This window comes from Microtus ochrogaster, unplaced genomic scaffold (assembly GCF_000317375.1).
Source record: "Microtus ochrogaster isolate Prairie Vole_2 unplaced genomic scaffold, MicOch1.0 UNK17, whole genome shotgun sequence".
Taxonomy (NCBI): domain Eukaryota; kingdom Metazoa; phylum Chordata; class Mammalia; order Rodentia; family Cricetidae; genus Microtus; species Microtus ochrogaster.
The window spans coordinates 4,249,820-4,258,961 of NW_004949115.1; the positions used below are offsets into that span (position 1 = coordinate 4,249,820).

At 35.1% G+C, this 9,142-nt stretch overlaps 1 protein-coding gene and 1 pseudogene across 1 annotated transcript in view; one reads left to right on the plus strand and one right to left on the minus strand.

The window, feature by feature from the left end:
- Window positions 1–9,142, minus strand: part of Il1rapl2 (interleukin 1 receptor accessory protein like 2) — a 1,262,572-nt gene that overhangs the window by 190,010 nt on the left and 1,063,420 nt on the right. The gene's annotated exons all lie outside the window — the stretch shown is intronic.
- On the plus strand, window positions 4,243–4,717 carry LOC101990004 (annotated as a pseudogene).

Here is a 9,142-nt window from a genome sequence, read left to right on the forward strand (position 1 = left end):
CCAGTACGTGCAGTAGGATCAAAAACCCATTGCCATTGTTCTTGAGTTCTCTAGAGAACTCTAATTACTTCTTAAAGTTTCACTGTGGAGATCTTTCACCTGGCATCATGTAGTATTCTTCAAAAGTTAAATTGATTTCTTATAAATGAATTACAATGATGTAAAATAGAAGTAAATTCATTATTTAGATTATCTTAAGTGAGTACACAATAAAAAATGAAAACAAACAATGTACTTCAGAAAAGGTTAAACTTAACTGTATAGGCAGTAAAACTTTATTAATTATAAAAAATTTAAAACATTAAACTAAAACTAACACATTAGGAACAATTATCTGAATTATTTTCAGTATAATGGTCAATATATTAGTATCCAATTCAAAATTCAATTTGAAAAGAATGAGTTTCCTAATAGAATAATAAGAAAATATTTTACATATATGACAAATGTATACAAAGATGTCCACTATCAAGTACATAGTGAGGTGTAAAACAATATCAGTGTGATATAATTTCAAACTATTGGATTATAAAATATTGATTGGCTAAAAGAGCTATCATGCATTTACAGTGGGAGAATCAATTGAAATGGGCAAATTGGAGCAATTAAAAGATGTTAATATTCATATTCTATAAAAGAAAAATTCTACTCAAATATACTTAATCTAAAATATATTATATCTAGAAAATATGTGTATGTTCAAGAATATTCACTGTAGCAATGTAATAGTGGTTAAAGGTAAACAACTAGAAATGACCACAGATCATTACCACAATGAACAAAATACATTTTAGCTCTACCTATACTCTGAAATATTATGTGGCAACTTGCACAGATGAACTATTGACGTAGTATGGTGTTAAATGTAACAGAGGCTATTACAGAAAAACATTAGTACCAGAGAATTATGACTTCATAAAATGTTGAAATGACAAAATTATTATATTCAGATACTATATATCTAAACACCTGAAAAGAGTCTTGTTTAAAGGAATTTCAGTCATAATAATAATATACTTTTGTGTTTAGATAATTAAGAATTAAATGCACAAAGTAACAAATAGCATAGATTTCCTCATACTGGAACCGTATTTACTGTCCATAGTGTTAGTTTTTAAATTGTGTTTTCCCCACTACAAATGATTGTTTGCAAAATTAAAAAGGCTATTACAGTTTATAAATCACCTCTCAAGTAAAAGACAAGAGGCCAAACTTAGGGCAAATTAAGAAGTGAGTGAGTTCTCGTATACAGTTGAACTTGCCTTCATTTTAGAAACTGTAATTTCATTCATGGCATCTTTCTGCATTAACTTGAAGGTTTTCAAAAACCATTATATCATTTGCCATAATTTCTGAGATTTTGGTATTCTTTAAATTCTTCACCTCAGTTGAGTCCCCTGTACATATTTCCTGTCTTGACCCCTGTGAAACAGCATTTAGAAGTCTGCCATGATTTTACCAAGTTAGAAGGGGAAGAATCTATTCGAAGAATATAAGGCAATAAAGCTAGTAGATAATAGAGTGGAATCCACACCTTGGCTCATCAAGGTGAAATTTTATAGTTAGCATTTCTTAGTGTCATTAAAGTTTTATTTTATTTAAAAAATAGTTTAACTCTACTATTCTCTCCCCAAATGATACTGTTCTTCATATATCTTTCAGGAGGTTGGAGCTCACACTGTTTTTGGAAAACTATTCTTAGCCTTGACACCAATTGTGAAAAAATTTTACTTAGCATTGCTTATGATATGTCAGAAAGATATTGAGAACATTTCATTAGAAATTGGATATGAATTGCTGGCAAGATATATCATCAGGTTAGAGCATTTTCTACGTAAACCTGACTACCTGAATTTGATCAAATGTGGATCTCTGTCTATCTCCATCCATCACCAGATGAAGCTTCTATGGTGATATGCAAGATATTCATCAGTATGGCTATAGTAAAGGGCCATATCAGACTTCCTCTCCTCAGCTGCCCAAGGAACTAGCTGGGGACATCTCCATGAACACCTGGAAACATCTCTAGAGTCAAGTCTCTTGCCAACCCTAAAATGACTCCCTTAATTAGGATATCTTCTTCCTTGCTCCCATATCTACCCTTCCTCCATCCTAACCATTCCATTCCCCCAGGGTCTCCCCATCCTCCCCTCTTCGCTTTTCTCTCCCCATCTTCCCATCTCCCCTTACCACCACCCCCAAGATCCCAATTTTTGCCTGGCAATCTAGTCTACTTCCAATATCCAGAAGGATAACTATATGTTTTTCTTTGGGTTCACCTTCTTATTTAGCTTCTCTAGGATCACGAATTATAGGCTCACTGACCTTTATTTATGTCCAGAATCCACTTATGAGTGAGTGCATACCAAATTCATCTTTTTGGGTCTGGGTTACCTCACTCACAATAGTGTTTTCTATTTCCATCTATTTGCATGCAAAGTTCAAGGTGTCATTGTTTTTTACCACAGAGTAGTACTCTAATGTGTATATATTCCACACTTTCTTTATCCATTCTTCCACTGAGGGGCATCTAGCTTGTTTCCAGATTCTGGCTATTACAAACAATGCTGCTATGATCATAGTTGAACAAATGCTTTTGTAGTATGATAGGGCCTCTCTTGGGTATATTCCGAAGAGTGGTATTGCTGGGTCCGGGGGTAGGTTGATCCCGAATTTCCTGAGAAACCGCCACACTGATTTCCATAGTGGTTGCACAAGTTTGCATTCCCACCAGGAATGGAAGAGTGTACCCCTTTCTCCACAATCTCTCCAGCAAAGGCTATCATTGGTGTTTTTGATTTTAGCGATTCTGACAGGTGTAAGATGGTATCTCAAAGTTGTTTTGATTTGCATTTCCATTCTTTGTGCTTCCTCTTCTACTGGGTTCCCTGAGCCCTGAGGAAAGGAATTGGCTGGAGACATCCCATTCAGAGCTAACTGTTCCAAGGTCTCGCATTCTCTGCATAGTGTTTTCATATTAGTTCCCATCTGGAATTCAGGTATTTCTATGAGTAGATGGTTTTATTTTTTTTGAGTCCATATCTAGTACTGTGATTGTTGAATAATGTGAGATATACATCTATCTATCTATCTATCTATCTATCTATCTATCTATCTATCTATCTATCTATCTATCTATCATCTTTCTTTGTATTATCTATATTCCTCCAGAATATTTCCATAATAGCTGTATCAACTTACATTCTCACCCATAATATCTGAAGTTAATTTTTCTTCACATTCTTACCAAAATGTACTTCTTAAATTTTGGTTGATGAATCCCTACTGGAGTGAGATAGCACTGCAGTGCTGATAATCATTTCCTTGATGATTAATGATTCTGGCCATTTCTTCTTTGGAGAACTGTCTATTTTGGTCTTTTGATCATTTTTATATCAATTCATTTACTTATATACTTTTACTATTGATTTGTGTATATGTGTAACATGTTTTGAATATAAATTTTTATCAGCTATAAGGTTCATAAATATTTTATCCACAAATTATAGTAAGCATTTTAATTTTGACTTATTTTTGTAATTTGATATGGTCCCATCTCTTTTCACTTATCTTTTTCTGTGATGTGGGTGTCTTATATGAAAACATCATTGACAAGATCAATGTCAAAAAGATATATATATATTTTTTTTCTAGGAGATGTACAGTTCCAGTTTTCACATTTAGCTACTTAATCCATTTTGAGTTGATTTTTCTTGAAGCTGTAAGACAAGGGTCCAGTTTCATTAACAGCACACTTTCAACAATGGATAAATCATCCAGACAGAAAATCAATTATCTGAACTCGAACATTGAATTTGAGCTACACTTTAGGCCAAATACAACTAATAGTTATATACAGAACAATCTGTCCAACAGCAACAGAATATACATTCTTCTCAAGTTTACATGGAACACTTTTAAAGATAGATCATATATTAAGTCACCAACAAATATGAGGCTTAACAAATTTAGGAATATTCAAATCATATCAAGTACCCTTTCAGGTCAGAGTATTATGAAACTATACATCAGCAATACTAAAAAAATGGAATATTTATTTAATACATAAGTATAACAAAAACTCATAAGTAAGCAATGGTCTAAGAAATCAAAACAAAAATTAAAAATATTTTGAGAAATTTTAAACTAAAAGCCAATCATGCAAAAGCTTCTATGATACAACTTAGTTTTGTTTTTTTTTTTTAAGTATGCAGTAGCTCTTTCTCTTCCGGTTGCAGGCGCTTCGGGAGCCGCCGATTACCATCCAGCCATGGCCAAGTCCAAAAACCACACCACACACAACCAGTCCCGGAAATGGCACAGAGACGGCATCAAGAAACCCCGGTCCCAAAGATACGAATCTCTCAAGGGGGTTGACCCCAAGTTCCTGAGGAACATGCACTTTGCCATGAAGCACAACAAGAAAGGTCTGAAGAAGATGCAGGCAAATAATGCAAAGGCCATGAGTGCACGTGCAGAGGCCATCAAGGCCCTGGTGAAGCCCCAGGTGGTGAAGCCCAAGGTGCCAAAGCGCCCCAGCCGCAAACTCACCTGTCTGGCTTTAATTGCTCACCCCAAGCTTGGTAAGCAGATTAGAAGCTACATGGCCAGGGGTCGTAGGCTCCAAAAAACAAAGCCCAAGGTTCAAGCCAAGGCAGAGGCCTCAGCTGCAGCTCAGGCTCCCAAAGGTGCCCAGGCCCCTGTGAAGGCCCCATGAAAAAGGTCGCAGTCTGCCAATGTGAAGACAGATGGACTGGTGTGAACACCTACACAGTATTTGCAGATTTATGCTGTTTTTACAAATAAACTTGAGGCAAGTTCTGTTAAAAAAAAGTATGCAGTAATTAAAGAAAAAGTGTTCAAAACAAAAGAAAAGATTTTGAATAATTTTCTAGTGTTTCAACTCAAGGACCTACTAAAACAGCAACAACAACAAAATCCAGATCTAGCTGAAAGAAATAAAAGATAGCAGAACCTAACCAAAACAACCAGCGGATTTAAAAAAGGGAGAAAATCAGTTAAGAACTGTTACATTTGAAAATTTTAAAATTTGAACAGAGTCAACAAATTTTTATATACATGGAGAGAATGAAAAAGAAATGAAAACAAATCAGAAATGACAGAAGTGCAGGCTACTGTAAAAGAAAACTGGAAATTAACGTAGCCACAGAAACTTTGACCTAACATGTGTTCTGCCTGCATGATGAGCTGGTGCAATAGTGGATCAGAACTTGTGTTAGTGGCCAACCAATGACTGGATTAACTTGATGCCTACGCCACAATGAGCACATGCGCCTGACACAGACTGGATGGCCAGGAACCTCAGACTAGATATCCCAGAAACCTATGGTAGATCCAGACACTACTGGCACCAAAAAATCAATGAAGTGATTCCTCCTGATATTCTTCTATACTCATATATGAGTGCCCAGCCCAATCGTCAGCAGAGAGGCTTCCTCCAGCAGCAGATGGGAGCAGGCGTAGAGACCCACAAGTAGACATGATGCAGAGGGAGAGTCTAAATTGGAGTTATCCATCTGGTACCCCTCCCCAAAATTCGGGAACCCCATGGAAAGGTGCAAGGAAAGACTGTAAGAGTTAGAAGGGGTGTACAAAACCAGGAAAAGATGGCCCACTGAATCAACTAAGTAGGGCTCACATAGACTGAAACAGCAAGCAAGAATTGTCTTATTGGATCCTTTGTGTAGTTGTTGTCTCTTGGAGGCCTGCTCATTTCTGAAGGGAAATGCAGGGGAAATGGATCTAGGGGAGAAGAAAGTTGTGGGTGAGGGGCCTGTTAGGAATAAAGGGAGGAGAAACTGTGGTTTGGATGTATTGTATGAGAGATGAATCTATTTTTAAGAAAAGAAAAGAAATGAAATGACAGTGGAGGTGTTCTGACGAAAATCTCAAAAATTAAAAGTGAAATTAGGTATTATTATGAGCAACTATATGGAAACAAATTGCCTCACCTAGGAGAAGCAGAAACACATAACCCTGCCACTATATAGTCAAGCAGGAACAGAAATTTAAGTAGGTTTCAATGTACTAACAAATACACTCAACATGTTGAAGAGTGTAAAATACAAGCACAATGAAAGAAACAAATATGTGCAGACAGATGCATACAGAATTACAAAAATGAAAATACAGTATCCAAAATGAAATAGTGTGGTTTATGGATGAGATCAATAGCAGACTGAACATTCAAAAAATCAGTAAACTAAAATAAACCATAGCAGGAAGGAATGAAGAAACCAATAATTTTGGGTAACAGACTATTTTCCATATTTGATGAAGCATGTAATTATAATTATGCCGCTGAATACCCCTGATCAAAAGACACTCAAGGGAAGGTGAAAAAGACACGGTTTTCTGAAATCACGCCACCCAGCCAGAACAGGGCAAAGCACATTATATAAAACATTGATAATGCTAGCAACATGAAATTTAATAATGAGACCAGTGAATAAATCAATAGAATCAAGTAAATGTTTATAGTTTTTCTTCCTCTTCCCATTTAAATGCCCCAAAATATACAGTAATTTTCTGCCTGTAAATTGCAGGAAAATACATCATATAAAACAAGAATTGAAAAAATAATTATAGGGAATAAGCATGAGTTGGCTCTAGAAATAACATTTTTATTTACTTATTTTTCTGTTGAAAGATCACAGCCTACCAGAGAATATTGTGTTTTTTTTATACATCTATCTGTCATCTGTCTGTCTGTCTATCTATCCATCCATCCAGCTAGTTATCATCTATTTATTTATCTATCTATTTATGTTTTATGTGTGCACATGTGTTCCCTTGTTTTTATGTTTATGTTCACCTTGTACATGAAGGAGCCCATAGAGGCCAGAACATATCATCAGACTCCCTGGAAGTGGAGCTATAGATGGCTATGTTATGCTGTGGCAGTGCTGAGAATTGAGACCCTAAACCATGCAAGTGCTCTTAACCACACAGCCATCATCTCTTCGGATATCAGAAATATATTTGAAGTACAAAGAAATGAAGTATAAAGTGATAGAAAATAAACCAGCAAACACAAATCACAAGAAAGTGGAAATTGCTATAGTAATACTACATAAAGAAGATTTCAGAGAAAGAAATATTAGGGCAGAGGATAGCATTTGATGATAATGCAGTTTGTCTGGAGAATGGGACATATCATGAAATAATAAACTTAAAAGAAAAACAAGCAAAACTTAGCAGAACTGGTAGTTATTAATCTTCCATTACAAATAGCAACTTCATGATCTGCTTATATATAATGGAACAATTAGAAAGAAAACTGGACACACTGTGGAAGATGTAAGCATTACAGTCACTAATTTGACCCAGTTGTCACTCATATCGTTCTTCAGATATACATAAAACATATGCCAAAATGGATCATGCTTGGAAATTTAACATGCTTCTGAAAAATCTGTTGGCCACCTATAATCCTTGTACTGGGAAAGTGGAGGCAGGAAGTTCTCACCTGGCCAGGTATTCTTGCAAATCAGTGAGCTCCAGGTTCAGTAAAAGAGTCCCTCTCAAAAAGGTGGAGAACAATAGAGGCAGACACCCAACATAAAACTCTGGTCCATACATGCACCTGCATACAAGGGCAAGCACACACTCATACACAAGTGCAAATACATAAATGCACATATACACCACACACATATTTTTAAACAGAAATTAAAACTACACAGATGTTGCTTATAATTATAAATATATAGATTCACAGATGTGTAACAATAAATAATAATGTATTAAATGATTACTCTTATGAACAGATGGTATTAATCCCATAAAAGTTATTGTAATATTATGATAAAAATAACAGATAATCCAACTTACTATTTTATATAATATAATTTTATATTATATCTTCACAATAAAATTTTATATAGTATCTTCAAAATAAAAGAAAATTCTACAAACTAGTGAACATTAACTTAACTAACAGCACCTATTAAAAACGTTCAGCTTATATAATAGTTGACTGTAAAAGGTGGACAGCATGTTGACTATGTTGATTAGATTTTGTTTTGTTTTGTTTTTTGTCAATTTGATATTTGAGAAGAAAAGACTTCAGTTGAGAAAATGCCTCTACCAGATTGTCCTCTAGGCAAGTCTGCTGGGCATTTTCTTGATTAACAATTTATGTATGAGTGCTCAGGCCACTGTGGGTGGTGCCACTCCTGGGCATGTAGTCCTGACAGGTATAAAAACAGGTAGCTGACCCTGATTCCAATGAACAAGCCAGTAAACATCGTTCCTCTGCAGTTCCTGCCCTAGATTCCTGCCCTAGGTTCCTGCCTCAAGTTTCCTGCCTCCAGATTCCTGCCTTCAGCTTCTGCTTCAAAGGTCCTGCCTCTAAGTTCCTGCCCTAACTTCCCTGCATGAAAGTCTTTAAGCTGCAAGATGAAAGAAACCTTTCTTTCCCCAAGTTGCTTAAGGTCATATGTTTATGGTAGCAACAGAAAGCAAACTAAAACTAATAAATGATAATTTCAGTGGCATAAAAGCATGCAATTATTAGCAATGTATTTTAAAATTACCATTTAATTTTGAAACATCTAAAAAGGATAAATACATCTTGTTTTATGAGTGAGAGAAAATACATTAATGCAGATATTTTCTGCAAATTTATAATTGGTTTGATGAAATTTCTTTTTTTCACTGTAGAATTTGATAAGCTTAGTACAGAGTCCTATAAAATATGGAGCATTTAGAAAAGTCAACATAATTTTCAAAATAGAAAATTTTGAAAACTTAAAATGTCATAATTTAAGGCATACTATAATGCCGTATTATTCATGATTGTGGTTTTCATATGAATTCTATTGTTTGTTGTGATGGTTATATAAGTAACCTTTATAAAACTTATCACATCGCTTATCACATTTAATATTTAAAATTAATTAATTTTATTATACATGAAGTGTCTCTCAAAGAAGCTGTGATAAAACTGAAAATAAAGTCATGCAGGATGAAGGGATTGCATTCTTGACATACACGGAAATGACAGAGTGATAATGCAGCTAAGTGGTAGCGCACGTGCTTAGTATGTGGGTGACTCTTGGCTTAATCCCTAGAACCCAAAATAAACAGATAAAGCAATAACCAAAAAACAAATGGGAGG